Consider the following 16497-nt stretch of genomic DNA (forward strand, 5'->3'; position numbering starts at 1 on the left):
TGTGTCCTCACTGCTATTTTTACCTGAGTTAGAATTTGGGTTCCCTAACCCATGTTAAGAACAAGCGCCTTTTTATTTTTGCAGTGTAGACATAACCCAAGCCATTCTCAAACTACTTTAACACATGTTAAGGTTGAGTTAAAGCCTAGGGAGCAGCCTACGCTTCAACTCAACTAACTTAACACATGGGACAAACTCTACTCAAGTAATTAAATTTTACTTTAATGATACCTCGTATCTTTCTTTACTTGTACTAAATCACTTTTGGTTTATCTTGATGAGGATTTTAAAACATATAATTAGAAGGTGTTAGCTAGCATGTTTGAACTAACATGTTCTAAAACTAGTATAGGCAAGACATTGAAAATTTTAATGTGTGCTAAGATGGTTGAGTGGAAGTCTAGGCTGTGTGGAATCTAAGTAAACAGATTTTAATTACCTGACTGGAGTGTGGCCTTAACACCAGGGTTAACATTCTGAAGTGTACCCAGGTCAACATTCACCATATTTATTGTTACACAGGAATTAACATACTAGATCAGACCGAATTGAAGTGAAAAGGGCAGTGAAAAGAGGCAAGGACAGACACATAACAGGGAGCTAACTTATGTGAGGAATTTTTATTTGGTGTGAAATGCAAAGGAAGCCAGTGAGAGGAAGGACCTAACTTATCCGATTGTCCAGTTTGGGTGGGTCCTAAGGCACTCTCTTGTTGTGATATCACAGTTGAGTGCTATGGAAAATATTATAATATTACTAGCAGAGAATTCTTCCTTGGGAGGAAGGATGACCCAAAGAGATACCAGCTGCTTCTTTTCAAAAGCTAAGGGTATGTCGACATTTAAAACGCTATGGTGGCACAGCTGCGCCACTGTAGCTCTTCAGCATAGACACTACCTATGCTGACGGGAGGGATTCTTCCATCCGCATAGGTAATCCACTTCCCTGAGTGGTGGTAGCTAGGTTGACAAAAGAATTCTTCCGTTGACCTAGCACTTTCTACCCAGGGACTTATGTCGGCTTAAGTAAACCAGTCCAAGGTGTGGATTTTTCACACTCCTGAATAACGTAGTTATGCCGACCTAATTTTCTAGAGTAGCCCAGGTCTGTACGTAGCTACAGCGGGGGACTACAAGATAGATTAGGTAAAAGGAAGGCAAATAATGGAATACAGTATTGCTATTAGTGAATATTTAACTTGCTTTTCCCACACAGGAGTAAGCCTGCCAGTTTACATTTATTCCAAAGCCCTGTGGAGCTCTGACATGAATTATGACCTATTGGAGATGACAGAAGAGATGCGCATTGCTAGGTTACAAGAGTACATCTTTGTTCTGTGTGACTGCTTCTTTTATTACTGCCATTGTTGTGGCAAAGTAAAACAGCACTGTTCTGATCTACTTTTCTCCTTACTATATTTAAAGTATTATTAATTATCATATCTGTACTTCTACAGTGTCTTTCAGCTCAGAACCCCACTGTGCTTTTTAGAGCATTACGGGCTAAATTGGTCCCCTGTGGTGCGGGTGTGCAAGGGGAGGGCACAAGGAGACATGTAGACACCATAGCAACCATTGCTGTTGGTGAGCTCCTATGGTGCCACTAATGTATTGTAAGGGGGAAAGGAGGTGAGACTGTGATAGTCCCTACTCCTCCCTCCTGTATTGGCTTTTCAAGGCATTGTGTCTGAGGTGTAATTCTTGCAAGAACTCCCACTAGGGCAGCACTGCTCCTTGTGGACTCTGTTGCAATTTAACATTTGAGCCCTAATATGCTAAGCCTTAGAACACTCCTGTGAGGTAGGGAAGTAATATTATTCCCATTTTATAGATAGGGAGACTGAGGTGCAGACAGGTAAAGTGACTTGCCCAAGATAACACCAATGTAAGCAGCAGAGGCAGGATTAGAATTCAGTAGCTCTGACTTCTCATCCCGTGGTTTAACACTCAAGACCACTTTCCCTCCCTAACATTCATGCTTATTGCTGCCTTCAGTATGTGCCACTTACAGTTTGTATATGACAGAGGCTCTCATATTTGTACTGAGTCCATTACCTTTTCTGTTATAAGCTCCTATTTCTAGGAGGTTTTTACCTCAGTTGCCTAAAATTGCCTACAGATTAAATGTGTCATATGTACTGCCTTGGATCTGAAGTAGATTTTGAGGGATTTTTTTTATTTTTATTTTTTACCAACATGGCCATTTTTGAGCCCCAGGAATAATCAAAACTGTGAATAATTTTAAATGTTTTCATCTTTTAAATAAAATCCACACTTAGAAAACAATTAAGCAGTCATAAAGACTACATAGAAAGTGAAGTTTCCTAATAATCCCAATACTATTGTCCAGAGATGTGCGCCATAGTTGTTGGCAAGATTTTCAGATGTTCTTGGTTCAGATGACAGGTTATTCAATAGAAAATCCAGTGATGTATAGTGAGATTCATCAGGTGAAACTAGCAGAGAGTTTAGTGCACAGTTGTAAGAAAACTGACATCGTGATAGGCCAGCTGGAGTGGTGGTGCAAAAAAGGGCCCTCACCTGACAGGTTTTAGTTCAGGAATAACACATGAAGGGGGGAAAAAACTTCCTGACACTTAAAAACACCCCCCAAAAGGAAAGAAATCTTCCTACAGCCAAAGAACAAAGCTGGCATATGACAGCGCGAATCACCTATCACTCCTCTTGCATCAAAATGCCTGAGTTGCTTCCCTACTGCTGCTAATACTTGACCTGGGGACCAACTACATGTTGCCTAGTGAGTGAGTCTTGTTGCTAACTAGTTCGTCTTGGGTAGCAAATCGCTTGCAATTAGGGTGACCAGATGTCCCGATTTTATAGGGACAGTCCTGATATTTGGGGCTTTTTTTTATATGGGCTCCTATTACCCCCCACCCCCTGTCCTGATTTTTCACACTTGCTGTCTGGTCACCCTACTTGCAATATCCAGTGTTCTATTTCTCAACCACAGGTTCAGTCCAGACAATATTTGCAGAATAGGTCAAAAGTTTTAACTCCTTGCTTTCCAGACAAAGCATGGGAGTCCATCCAGCTTGTATTTCCAGTTCACTTGGAAATGGCTCCCAAACTCTGGGCATTTTTCAGAAGATATCACTTTGTATTTACAGGTGATGTCCGACACACAAGATGGTGGTTTCCAGGTTACTTTCCATTGGAAACAAGTGGGAAACTTGCAAGTTCTTAATTTGACTGCAAAGTGCTTTCTTTTTTCGTTCCTGAAACGTCAGTGTGATTCATTCTATGTTGAATGGCAGAAGGACGTCATTCAGAATGGCTGATATTCGGTGACGAAAAATCTCATGCTGTATGTAGATTTAATGACGAAAAGTAAAGAACAAAGCTTAGAAATTAAGTTCATTATTATGACTAATAGCTCAGCAATGCAAGGCTTCCATCGAAAATCATATTTCACTCCCCCGTCTGCCCATAGAATTTAGCTATTGTTTGTGTGATAGTTAAGTTTAAATCTGCTAAAACTTTTAGCAGATTGTGCTTAATGTTGTAACAATTGTTGTTCTATGTTAGATTTTCTGCTCCTGCTTCTCAGGACTGGAAGTCAAAAGGAGGTGTGGATGAAGGGCAGTCTGATTTATTTCACTCACTCTGAGGATATATATGTTTGTATATTATTTGTTTATAGTAATAAATCTACCAACACACACATTTTAGCTACCCTTTTAATCCCCTGATACCTACAATGCACACTCACATCCATATGGACACGTACTTGAGCTAATTTCCTAATACACACCTACATACATACACACACAGAATACACATGGCACTTTTATTTTGGGCATGAGTTCAACTGCCATGATTATCACTGGGAGTTACGTGCCTACATTGAAGAGGAGAACAGAGTATAAGCTAAATTTTGAAAACTAATCCTTCCATTTCCCCCCAATCCCCTTACCTGAGTTTGTGGGTACAAATGATTGCAGGAGCAGTTTTATACCCACAATTATTTGCAGGTGTAATTGGTGTCATTTAGATGTTATTTTAAATGTCTGTGTTGATGGACACAATCAGATATTTAGACATCCAGCCATCATTATCTGCACCCATAGAATAGCAGGCACAAACAAGGAGACAGGTGGAAGACCTGATTACAAATCAGCCCCTATAGCTGGAGAAACAAAAGGGCCGATCAATGATAGTATTAAAATAAAGAATAAAATCTCATTGTAGCTAAAAGGGGGTTAGCTTCTTTTTAATTGCTTAACCAGAAGCAAATTGAAATGCTTATACGCACACACAAAGTGCTTTGTAAAGTAATATAATATTGTTGTTTTGTATAGTGCCTACTTTTCCCCAAATTAAGCAAGCCATACACAAGGATAGAAAGCAGAATTTTCCTCTCAGCAGCACATAGTAGATCTTGATTGCAAAATTCTCCTCTTCCTGCATGGTGGGAAGTCTTGATCTTATATTCCACATAGAAGCCCTGGGGCATGAGTGCATTCTAAGTGAAAATTGTATTGTTATTTATTTGGAGAGCAGAAGATCAATTAAATGTTGCCCAAAGGCTTTGAACAGGTATACTAATTATATATATTTTTAATTTTTAAAGCAGTCTCCCAGTACTCCCCAAAGCAGTTGAGACGATGAGCAATAATAGTACAATAAACTGTCATTAATCCACCCTCATAAAACTGTGGTGGGGGAAATTAAATCTTTGGTTACAAGCATGCCTGTGTGCGAAGAACAGTGGCCCAGGGAGTCTAAAGGATGAAAAAATTAGTGGGAGAAGCTCATAAGGCCTGATTTAGGGGAGCATCCCTATTAAGGGCAGTTCATAAGCACATGTTTGACTTTAAATTTGTGCTTAAGTCCTGTTGAAGTCTGTGGAACACAAGTTTAAGGATCTGCCTAAATAGGGATAGACTGTGAATAGGGATAGAAAGTAAAATTGCTAGAAACAAAAGTTAAACTGACAAATCTGTTTTCAGTGTCGGAGCTGCAAGAACTGCAAAATATGAACAAACAGCATAACAGCTAAAAAGTAAATGAGACTCCCCCCCCCACCTAAATTCTAACAATCTAAGACATTATAATACAATTAGTAAGTACCCAATTTCAAAAATAGATGGGGCTAAATTCTGCCATCCGTCACATCTGTACAGGCCATGGTAGTGTCTCTTTAACAACCTTTGCAGCACCCGATGCTGAACTGGCAGCCTGCCAGCAATTTGAGGGTCACCCCTAATTCATGTATTAATTTATTATGATTTACTGAGCTTTGTTACTATGCCCAAGTTGCATACATTTGCATAGGTTTTTGTATGTGAGATTAATACATATAGTTCTTCTTCGAGTGATTGTTCACGTCCATTACACATTAGGTGTACGCGCGCCGCGTGCACAGACGTCGGAAACTTTTTCCCTTAGCGGCTCCCGTCGGGCCGGCGGGGCCCCCTCCTTCCCGCCAGAGCGGTGCCCCGCTCCAGGGTATATATATCCCTGCCGACCCGACCCCTCCAGTTCCTTCTTACCGTCCATGGCGGCGTTGGAACAACTCTGTCTCTCGTCTGAGAGTGTCCCTTAGCAATAGTCATTAGTGTTATCTAGCAGTTATCAGTTAGTTTGTAGTAGTGTTGAGCCAGTAGTTAACAGCTCATTAGGGTACTTAAAGTTCCTGCCGGGGTTGTTTGTTCAGCCCCGGCACCGGCCCTGGGCGGCGGGGTATGCCACACGCCCAAGGCTTCAAGGCTTGTGCCACGTGCCGCAGGCCTATGCCATTGAGCGACCCCTACGCTTCGTGTCTCCGTTGCCTGGGGGAGGCTCACCAGAAAGAGCGCTGCAAGATCTGCAAGGCCTTTAAGCCCAGAACTAAAAAAGAGAGGGACTTTCGCCTTAAGCAGCTGCTCATGGAGACGGCGTTACAGCCCTCCACTTCAACGGCACCGTCTGCCTCCGTGCGGAGCGCCCCGGCATTGGTGCGGGAACCGGCGCCGGTGGGTCACCCGAAGCCCGCGGCACCGACCCAGCGGGGAAATACACGACGCCGATCGTCTTCGACGGCGAAAGCGAAGGGCCAACCTAAGGCCCGAGGACGCTCCCCGCACAAGAGGGCGGCACCGGTAAAGACCTCGAGTGCCCCTAAGGCCGATACGGCCCCAACACGGACCCCGGTAGTGGCTCCGGCGCCGAAAGGCCCGTCGAGCCCCGGGATGGGCGCGTCGAGCGAGGATGAAGGGCTGGAGGAGCTCGTGGAACAGCCCTCCACTCCGGACACGTTTGAGGCAGCTAAGGACCTCATTGCTTTGTCCGTTGAGGCCCCGGCACGCGCTGAGGGCGCCCCGCCGATGCTGCCGCGCAGAGGCAAGCCGGCGATGGTGCGCCCATCACGGTCGCCGTCTCGGCACCGCTCCAGAAACCGGTCCCGGTCGAGCTCTGCCTCGGTGGACTCCCGGTTGCCCTCGGCGCAGGAAGCACCGCAGCAGTCGGGCTTCAACAAGCGGTCGGCACCGACTCAGCAACCGAGCACGAGTCGGCACCGCGAAGCGTCGGCGGTTCATTACCCAAGGCCGACCAGCCGTAGCCGTTCCCGGTCCCGCGATCACCGGTACCGTTCCAGGTCCAGGTCGGCGAGGCGCTATTCCAGGTCCTGGTCGCGGAGGCACTACTCCCCAAAACCGGACCGGCACCATCCTACGGCTCCACCGTGGCCTTCCAGGTCACCGTCCGTGGTCTCGGGGACTGACTCAGACCGGTACGGCGGGTATGCCCATAGGTCACAGGCCAGCAGGGACTACGGTCAGTCCCAATGGGGCCAACCGAGCCAATGGCCATTCTGGACACCCTGGGCCTACCACCAGCAAGGGCCCCCATCGAGGGCCTCGAGATCCGGGCCATCCGGGTACCGATCCCGCTCCCCGCAGCACCGCCCGCCATCGTATAGGGAGGCAACGGTCTCTAGACCACCGGAGCGGGAAGGAGTGGATTCGGCACCGAGTACGGTGTCGTCCCAATCCCACGCTGCGGGTCAGGCCGCAGAGGAACAATTGGCTGATGCCGGATTGCAGGACAATGAGGATGGGCAGAAGGCCCCGACCTCTTCCTCCTCGCCAGACGAGGCGGTAGCGGGCACACTGGTGTCCGGCCCTCCCCCAATTGACCATTGGGCACACCAAGACCTGCTTCGCCGGGTAGCCCTCAACCTGGGCTTGCAAGCAGAGGAGACTGTAGAGCAGGATGACCCCATGGTCGATATCCTGAGCCCAGAGGGCCCCTCCAGAGTCGCTCTCCCGATTATACGGACAGTACAGTCCAACTATAAGACGGTGTGGCAAACACCGGCCTCCAGTGCGCCAACTGCAAAAGGCGTGGAGAGGAAATACTTCGCCCCATCTAGAGGGTTGGACTTCCTCTTTCTACACCCGTCCCCCTGTTCGCTGGTGGTCTCGGCGGTCAACGAAAAGGAGCGGCATGGCCAGCAAGCTCCTGCCCCCAAGGGCAAGGAAGCTAAGAGATTGGACTTATTCGGGAGGAAAGTCTATTCATCTGGGGGCCTTCAACTGAGGCTCGCCAATCAGCAGGCGATTCTAAACAGGCACAATTTTAACTCTTGGGCATCAGTTGCCAAGTTTAAGGACTCCCTCCCACCTGACGCGCATCAGGAGTTCACGGCCCTGGTGGATGAGGGAATGGCAGTGGCCAAGACCTCATTGCAGGCCGCACTAGACTCAGCCGACGCTGCGGCTAGAACAATTGCGTCGGGAGTCGTGATGAGGCGTTCGGCGTGGTTGCAGGCTTCAGGTCTCCCGCCAGAGGTGCAGACCACGCTACAGGACCTCCCGTTTGAAGGTTCGGGCTTGTTTTCCGACCAGACGGACGCCAGGCTACATAGTCTTAAGACTCACGAGCGACCCTTAAGTCGTTGGGTATGCACACTCCGGTAACGCAGCGTAAGCCCTTTAAACCCCAGCCGCCGCAAAGGCAATACCACCCTCGCCCCCGACACGAGCCGTACCGCCGTCGAGGCAGGGATAACAGGCGGAGACGTAACAATACGCCTAACCAGGGCCAGAGTCATGGCCAGGGCAAGCCACAGCCAGGGAATAAACCAGGCTTTTGAAGCTACGCCCGAGGACAGCGTACCATATTCCATACCGGATCCTCCTCTGTTTTTCAAAGACCGCCTGTCCCATTTCTACCGGGCATGGTCGCGCATAACATCGGACCAATGGGTCCTGCGCACAGTGAAGGCGGGCTATACCCTCCAGTTTTCCTCGCCCCCTCCCTGCCATCCCCCTTCCCCGTCCCTCTTCAGGGACCCTTCTCACGAGCAACTTCTCACGCAGGAGGTTCAGACCCTTCTCGCTGCTGGAGCAGTAGAAGAGGTCCCAACAGACCTGAGGGGAAAAGGATTCTACTCCAGATACTTCCTGATCCCCAAGGCAAAAGGAGGCCTCCGTCCTATTTTGGACCTGCGCGATCTAAACAAGTTTCTGATCAAAGCTCGCTTCCGTATGGTCTCCCTGGGAACTATTATCCCATCCCTGGATCCGGGGGATCGGTATGCTGCCCTCGATATGAAAGATGCCTATTTTCACATCGCAATCAATCTGGCTCACAGGCGATTCCTGCGCTTCGTTGTCGACCAGCGCCATTTCCAATTTACGGTCCTGCCCTTCGGCCTGGCGTCAGCACCACGAGTGTTCACGAAATGCATGTCCGTGGTAGCAGCCTTCCTTCGAAAGAGAAGGATGCGTGTGTTCCCGTACCTGGACGATTGGCTACTCGCGGGCAGGTCGGAGGCCGAGGTCCAATCTCACGTGACGCTGGCCTTGCAGACGTTCGACAAGCTCGGCCTCCGGGTCAATGTGCCCAAGTCCACGTTAGTCCCCACACAGAGGCTGGACTTCATAGGTGCAACCCTGGACTCGGTAAACGCGCAAGCGAGCCTACCAGAGGCACGGTTCATGTCAATTCACAGAGCCGTAAGCTCGGTCCAAAAGTTCCCCACGACAACGGCAAGGTGTTGCATGCAGCTTCTGGGGCATATGGCAGCTTGCACACACGTGGTCAGACATGCCCGCCTGAGGCTCCGGCCTTTACAGTTGTGGTTCGCCCACACGCATCGCCCCACAGAGACCCATTGGATCAAGTAGTCACGATCCCAAACCAGGTGCTCAGCTCGCTACGCTGGTGGCTCGATCGCCAACAGGTATGCAAAGGGATCCCCTTCGCTGCCCCACAGCCCACTCTGACGTTGGTAACAGATGCATCGGACCTGGGTTGGGGGGCGCACCGGGGGGAACTGCGGACCCAAGGGCTATGGTCCAGAGAAGACAAGCTGCTTCACATCAATCTGAAGGAGCTAAGAGCGGTTCGCCTCGCCTGTCAGACCTTCCGCGTCACCATAAAAGGTCACAGCGTGGCAGTCCTGACGGACAACACTACCGCCATGTTCTATATAAACAAGCAGGGCGGGTCCCGGTCTTCTCCCCTCTGTCACGAGGCACTCCAATTATGGAACTTCTGTATAGCCCATGCGATAGACCTCATCGCGACATATCTTCCGGGGATTCAAAACGGCTTAGCAGACCGCCTCAGCCGATCCTACCGAATGCACGAATGGACGTTGAGGCGAGACATCCTGCATTCGATCTTCCGGAGGTGGGGCTTTCCCCGGGTGGATCTATTCGCCACCAGGGACAACAGCCAATGCCCTCAGTTCTGCTCGTTCCAGAACCTCAGCCGGGGATCATTAGCAGATGCTTTCATGATCCCATGGGGAGGGAGCCTGAGATATGCCTTCCCTCCGTTCCCACTCATACACAAGGTTCTCCTCAAGACCCGCAGGGACAGGGCGACGATCATACTTATCGCCCCGGCCTGGCCACGCCAGCATTGGTTCACGTCCCTGCTGGAACTGTCCATAGCCGATCCAATCACCCTCCCCCTCCATCGCGACCTAGTCACAGTCAAGACAAAGGTCGCCTACTCCACCCGAACCTGTCTTCGCTACATCTAACGGCATGGTATCTCTCTGGCTGAATGATGCAGAACACAGGTGCTCTCACCAAGTTCAGCAAATCCTCCTTAATAGTAGGAAGCCCTCTACAAGAGCGACCTACCTAGCAAAATGGAAAAGGTTCTCCCACTGGTGTGAGCCTCAACGCATACAGCCTTTACAAGCCTCAGTTCCGTCGATCTTGGACTACCTACTGCACCTCAAGAATCAAGGGCTTGCGCCCGCCTCAATTAGAGTTCACTTAGCCGCTATCTCGGCTTTCCATCCGGGAGAGTTGGGAGGGTCAGTGTTCTCCAACCCCACAGTGGCCCGATTCCTCAAGGGGCTGGAAAGGGTGTTTCCCTACTCGCGCCCGCCTGTCCCGGCATGGAGTCTGAACCTAGTCCTAACAAGACTCATGAGTCCTCCCTTTGAGCCCCTAGCCACTTGCTCCCTCACGCACCTCTCGTGGAAGGTGGCGTTTCTCGTGGCCATCACGTCGGCCAGAAGGGTATCGGAATTGAGAGCCCTCTCTTCGGAACCACCCTATACAGTGTTCCATAAGGATAAGGTGCAACTGAGGCCGCACCCCAAATTCCTCCCAAAGGTGGTATCACAGTTTCACATGGGGCAGGACATTTGCCTACCGGTGTTTTTTCCTAAACCCCATACGGACCCTCACCACCGCAGCCTACATACCCTGGATGTCCGAAGGGCGTTGGCATTTTACCTGGAACGGACCAGGCCGTCCCGCAGAACACCCCAGCTGTTCATTGCTATTGCGGAACGTATGAAAGGCTTGCCTATCTCGACACAGCGCTTGTCGGCATGGATTGTGCATTGTATACGCACTTGTTATGAGCTCGCCAATGTTCCGGCCCCGGAGATCCGGGCCCACTCAACTAGAGCCCAAGCGTCCTCAACGGCCTTCTTGGCGCAGGTCCCTATCCAGGAGATCTGTAAGGCAGCCACCTGGTCGTCCGTACATACGTTCACAGCCCACTACGCGATCCATCATCAGACCAGAGAGGACGCGATGGTCGGTCAGGCTGTGCTACAGTCAGTTGTACCTTGACTCCTACCCACCTCCAATGGTAAGCTTGGGAATCACCTAATGTGTAATGGACGTGAACAATCACTCGAAGAAGAAAGAACGGTTACTTACCTTCTGTAACTGTTGTTCTTCGAGATGTGTTGTTCACGTCCATTACACTTCCCACCCTCCTTCCCCTCTGTCGGAGTCTCCGGCAAGAAGGAACCGGAGGGGTCGGGTCGGCAGGGATATATATACCCTGGAGCGGGGCGCCGCTCTGGCGGGAAGGAGGGGGCCCCGCCGGCCCGACGGGAGCCGCTAAGGGAAAAAGTTTCCGACGTCCGTGCACGCGGCGCGCGTACACCTAATGTGTAATGGACGTGAACAACACATCTCGAAGAACAACAGTTACAGAAGGTAAGTAACCGTTCTTTATTACTATTATGTATATAGAGAGTACTGTAAATCAGTGTTCCTCAATTTGTGGGGTGCTCAATCCTGGAGGATTAAATCAGGGGAAGGGAATATGGCATGACCTAAAATCCACCTTGTCCTTCTATTACTGTTAGTGGTTCTGTGAAAACTATCCACCTTCCCTACCTGCTCCTGCACGACACAGCCAGTTCCACGGGAGCAGCTCAGGCTGCTAGCTGCAGGCTCAGGCTATCTGTGTAGCCAGCCTGAATTAGTCCTCTCTGATAAGAGAATAGGGCAGAAAAGAACCTGAGAGAAGGAAGGAGAAATTGGATGTGGGGGAGAAAAGAGAATGGTAGCAACTGGGCTGGGTTCATGACACAAAGGAACCTAGGGAGCAGACAGCACGCATCCACCAAATCCTAATGAGGCGAGAGGGCTGCAACACAGCAAGCTTGGGAGTCACCGGGGTAAGTGAACACACTGTTTAACAAACCAGCCCGTCAAAGCTGGCTTTGAGGGCTTCAGAGGTCGATGGGAAAACTGGTGCTGCTTTCCTGAACCCAGATTCTTGACATTCAGCTTAATATCTGAGGCAGCTCTATGCATTATGAAACAGAGGGGAGAGTCTGTTGGGCAACAGCAGTGTTTAGATGTGTTCACAAATATAAGTACTTCTGCAGAGATTTGCACAAAGAGCAGCCTGCTGATGTGACTCTGGATCTGTTACTCTGCAGGCATTTGTAAACATTCAGCCAGTTCCTTTCGTGAATCCTGAAGTAAATTGGAGTGTTATAAATCAGTTGATGCCAACTGAACTTTTTTCCTCAGTTTCTTTTGACTTCTGCTGTAAATAGGTCTGCAAACAACTTAAAAAATGTTTTCCCCCTTTGAAAGTCTCTGAAGTGTTGCTGTAACAAATCTGGAAATGTCCCTCAATGCAGGGATCACTGTCTCTCACACGTTTCTTGAGTTTTTTGTTGGCAAGTGGGAAAGGTCAGCCTAATGAATCCAGGATTATAGTCCGATAACATTGTTTAACTAATTTACTCTTAACCTTTGGCTGGAAATGCCAGCTGTGACATAGACCTTTTAACAAAAACATATTTATGATTCGATCAAATAAATACAGTTTGTAATTAAGCAGTGAATTCCATGACATAGTTCAAAGTACACTGAAAGGCTGAAGGTTGTGTAAATATTTCTTATGTGCTAGGCTTCAAAATGGGCATGAGAGGCTGTCATTTCCCAGGCTTTAATGTACACTTTAGAAAACAAATATAAATGTACTATCTACATGATTCCAATTAGTTAAGCATCGGCTTTTCACCTCCGGACACAGTCAAGACTTAACCAGGATCGCTTCTCGGCTCTCCGAGCTCTGGTCAAGTGTAAGTAGTCTCTTGGTCTATCCAAGGTCATGATCAAGTGTCTTGATGTTTTTGGTCTTTTGGCCTCGAGATGAAAACATTGTCTTTGCTTCTTGGACCTTGAAGTGAAAAAATATTCTCTAAAGCCTGGTTTCCACTTTAGTCTGGAAAGGGAAAAGGTGACTTCTTTCTCATTATATTTATTGTTTGTGGTCAAATATGGGCGGAGCTCAGGCTAGATCCACTTAAAGACAACTGCATGGGTTAAGTATGAATGAGAATGCATTGAATATATGAATGTCTGCACTGATGAAGTGTACATGAGATGTGTGTGAATGGGGTGGAGGTTTGCAGGAATTCTCTCTTCATGAAAATGGGTTTTCAGTACAACTGCATGAATAATTACAGTTGTTCCCACAGTAGAACGCTACCATAGCAAAGGTGATAAGGAAATGAATGTTGTTGAATTATTGAATTATATTATTTTATTATATAAACATTTGATATGAAATTATCTGCAAAGGGTTAAAACTAAGAGTACCTTGAGACAATTACCTCCCAGTCTTTCACCTGAGCACAGGTGTTAAAGGGATATGTGGGTGGATAGGGCATTCTGCTCTGAATGAAGAACACCAGACAAGCTAGCTACAGTGATGGGCTATGGCTGAATCTTGCTAGGGTGTTTCTTTGTGTAGCAGAGCAACCAGACGAAGGGTTAAGTGGCTAATACCCAAGTCCCAATTAATTCTTGCTCAGCACTGAGACTAAAGGGGGTCTGAGAGGAGGTGTGGCTCTGGGGAGTGGCATTCCCAGCACAGGGTGAAGGGGACTCAAATGCTGCAAGCAGAACAATCAAACTGGAAGGTTCTGGCATACAGATGTTCAAAGTTCCCAGACTCATTCGAACTGTGAACCACATCTTGAGAGAGAAGGTCTGCCTTCCATTCTAATCCACGCACCATCTCTCTCTTGTGAAGCTTTGTTATAGTGCTAAACAGGACTTGTGCAGATATTGTGACTAAAATAGTCTGAGGAACTATCCTGAGTCTCAGCATGATAGATATCTTTCCCAGTGAAAAGGGATTCCCAAACACTAACCACCCTCAGCAGAAGGGAAAATTTTATTATCCATAATATGGAATGTATAATGTACCAAACCACCATACTATGATGGAAAGATTGAATCAGTATGGAGAGCAAACTGTATATTTGGTAATTTTCCCCCGTAAGAGTTACAGTTCATTGGTGAAATATGGAATAACTTACAAGCAATTGGTTATTCTTTGCTAGCAGAGAGACATATTTTCCTTTTTAGTTCCCTCTTAGTTCTTATAATATCCATATTATAAAACAGAAATAGAATAGCTTAAAGGGCAAGTTAAAAATAGATGAACAGTCAACCACAGGGCCTCTTTCACGCTATGTAGGTAATAAAACCGAATACACTGAAGATCCTAGAGGAGCTGCTTTTTCTGAGGTAGGAAATAGTGTACATTTTGCATGCTATAGCTACTGTAATATTGTCAGTCATTGTTTATCATTTTATTAAAAAACTATAAAGAAATGAGTTCATTTTATATATATATATATATATACACACAAAATACACATATTGTATAGCTATCTAGGAATGTATATGTCCTTCATCACCATAGTATCTAAGTGGTTCACAATCATTAATGGATTTTATCCTCACAACACCAATATGAGGAAGGAAAGTGTTATCCCCATTTTATAAGATGAGGAATTGAAGCACGGGGTAGATTAAGTGACTTGCCCAAGGTCACTCAGGAAGTCTGTGCCTGAGTTGGAAATAGAAGCCAGGTTTTTTACATCCTAGGGCAATGCCCTATCCACTAGGCCTAGAGCTGGTCAGAAAATTCTGACAAAACCTGAATTTGCTGATTTGACAAAATCAAAATGTTTTGCGAAGATGCTCTGATTTTGCCAGAAGCCTGCTTGGTGAACTGCTTGATAGCCCAGGCTTCCAGCCAGCCACACAGACCACCCCAGGGCTGGAAACCCCAGGTTTTGCAGCTCCGCAGCTCTGCAGCAGTCAGCTAGGCCAACTGCTTCAGAGCTGGGGCTCCATTCCCTTTCACAGAAGAAACAGAATTTTTTGGTTTTCAATCTTAATTGGAATGAAACCCAATTTTGAAATATTGAACTCCTTCATGAAACAGAACAATCCTTCTTCACCCAGCTCTACTTCCTATCCTTATGCGCACGCTCATGTGTACACATGCACACACCAATTAGTTCTGAAGAATGTGAGAAACGTGTCAAAATGTAAAATAACCCATTAATACATTCTGACTAAAATCGAAGACCTCTGGATATAAAGAATTGGACAAACTGTATTATTAACAGTGAATACATTTGTCATTTGCTCCTTTCATATGGCAGAATGAAGCTTTAAAGATGTACAAGCTTCTGGCAAGATTAAGTTCATGAGTCTTTCATTGAATTTCACATAGCCTTAGCAAGTGATGTATACAATTATCCTTGCCCTAATAATGCTCACGCCCTGATGTAGTAGGTTGCCTCTCAACTATAATTAAAGAAACAGTTATAAAACAAAGAAAAATGAATTTTTCTGACTACTATAGAAACTGTAACTACTTATCATGTAGATCAAATAATTCTTTGGTGTCAGTTAGCATAAGACATGTTCACTTGTAAACATAGTAGCACTACATCAGAAAATTGGCATCCCATACAAATATTTTCCCAGTTGTAAAGCATGGCTAGCAATTCTGGCAATGATGATTATATGTTTTATAAGAGCATTTTTTGACTTCAATATTAAAGATGAATTGGAGCCTCTCATAGCTTGCCGCCTTATCATCGCTCGCTGTGACATGTGTAACTAAGATGTTCAGAACAGGGAATGTGTCTTTTACTGAAATTGCATAAGAAGAAAGGAGGTCTGTCAGGTAGGCAGGCCCTAAAATCCTTTAGAGCTACAGTATCCAATCAATGGGAGTCAATAGGAAGTTAATGGCTGTTGTAGATTGAATCCAACACCTTACGCTTCATTTGGAAATCATTTGGCCACAAATCACAGAGGATATAAAGTGAGTTCTGCATTATCATCATGCTGAGTATTAATATGAAAAGTGAATAACACCAAGAAAAAATGTAGACTGTACCTGTGACTTATTTCTTGTAGTGCGTCATTCTCTGTTTCATAGACTTTTAGGAATAGCTGGGCAAATACTTCTATAACCTTTTCTGGAACTGTCCATTTGACTAAATGACTGTCCTTGATTCATCTGTGTTTGCACCCCACTTGTTTAGTTGCCATGTACATTCTAGCAAATGAGTATACTGGCAGTAATGTTTGCAGAAATGCCATATGTTAAGTGAATATTTGCACAAGAAATCTGATTCTAAGAGTTACACTCCTCCAGCCAGGGATCACAAACAGTAGCACATAACCTGTGCATTCAGTTAGAACTACCCAACACTTCTCAGATTTTAAACATCAAACTTTAGCAACAAACTGCTCATTATCAATCTCTAGACAAAGAATTAATATAGGGATTATTCTGTTATTATTTGAAATAATGAATAAATTCAGGAAAACCATGAGCCACTCACGAACAATTTGCAAACAGAAAAGGAGGATAAATTCACTCCAGGTTATTTGCTCAGCTTCGGTTGGTCAAATTGCAGCAGAACATTATTAAATATCTAAAC

The 16497-nt window shown here is 46.6% G+C and overlaps 1 protein-coding gene across 13 annotated transcripts in view; it reads left to right on the forward strand.

Annotated features, from left to right (window-relative positions):
• DLG2 (discs large MAGUK scaffold protein 2) overlaps positions 1 to 16497 on the forward strand; it is a 1481925-nt gene that overhangs the window by 1281557 nt on the left and 183871 nt on the right. Inside the window, exon 1 of one of the 13 annotated variants that reach the window (XM_054015743.1) lies at positions 11810 to 11895. The exons of 11 other annotated variants lie outside the window; for them this stretch is intronic. The gene's annotated coding sequence lies outside the window, so the exon portion shown is untranslated. Of the gene's footprint in view, positions 1 to 11809; positions 11896 to 12674; positions 12817 to 16497 lie in introns of those variants that run through there. One more of the 13 variants, XM_054015741.1, reaches the window with a different exon arrangement.

This window comes from Malaclemys terrapin, chromosome 1 (genome assembly GCF_027887155.1).
Source record: "Malaclemys terrapin pileata isolate rMalTer1 chromosome 1, rMalTer1.hap1, whole genome shotgun sequence".
In the NCBI taxonomy this organism is placed as follows: Eukaryota; Metazoa; Chordata; order Testudines; family Emydidae; genus Malaclemys; species Malaclemys terrapin.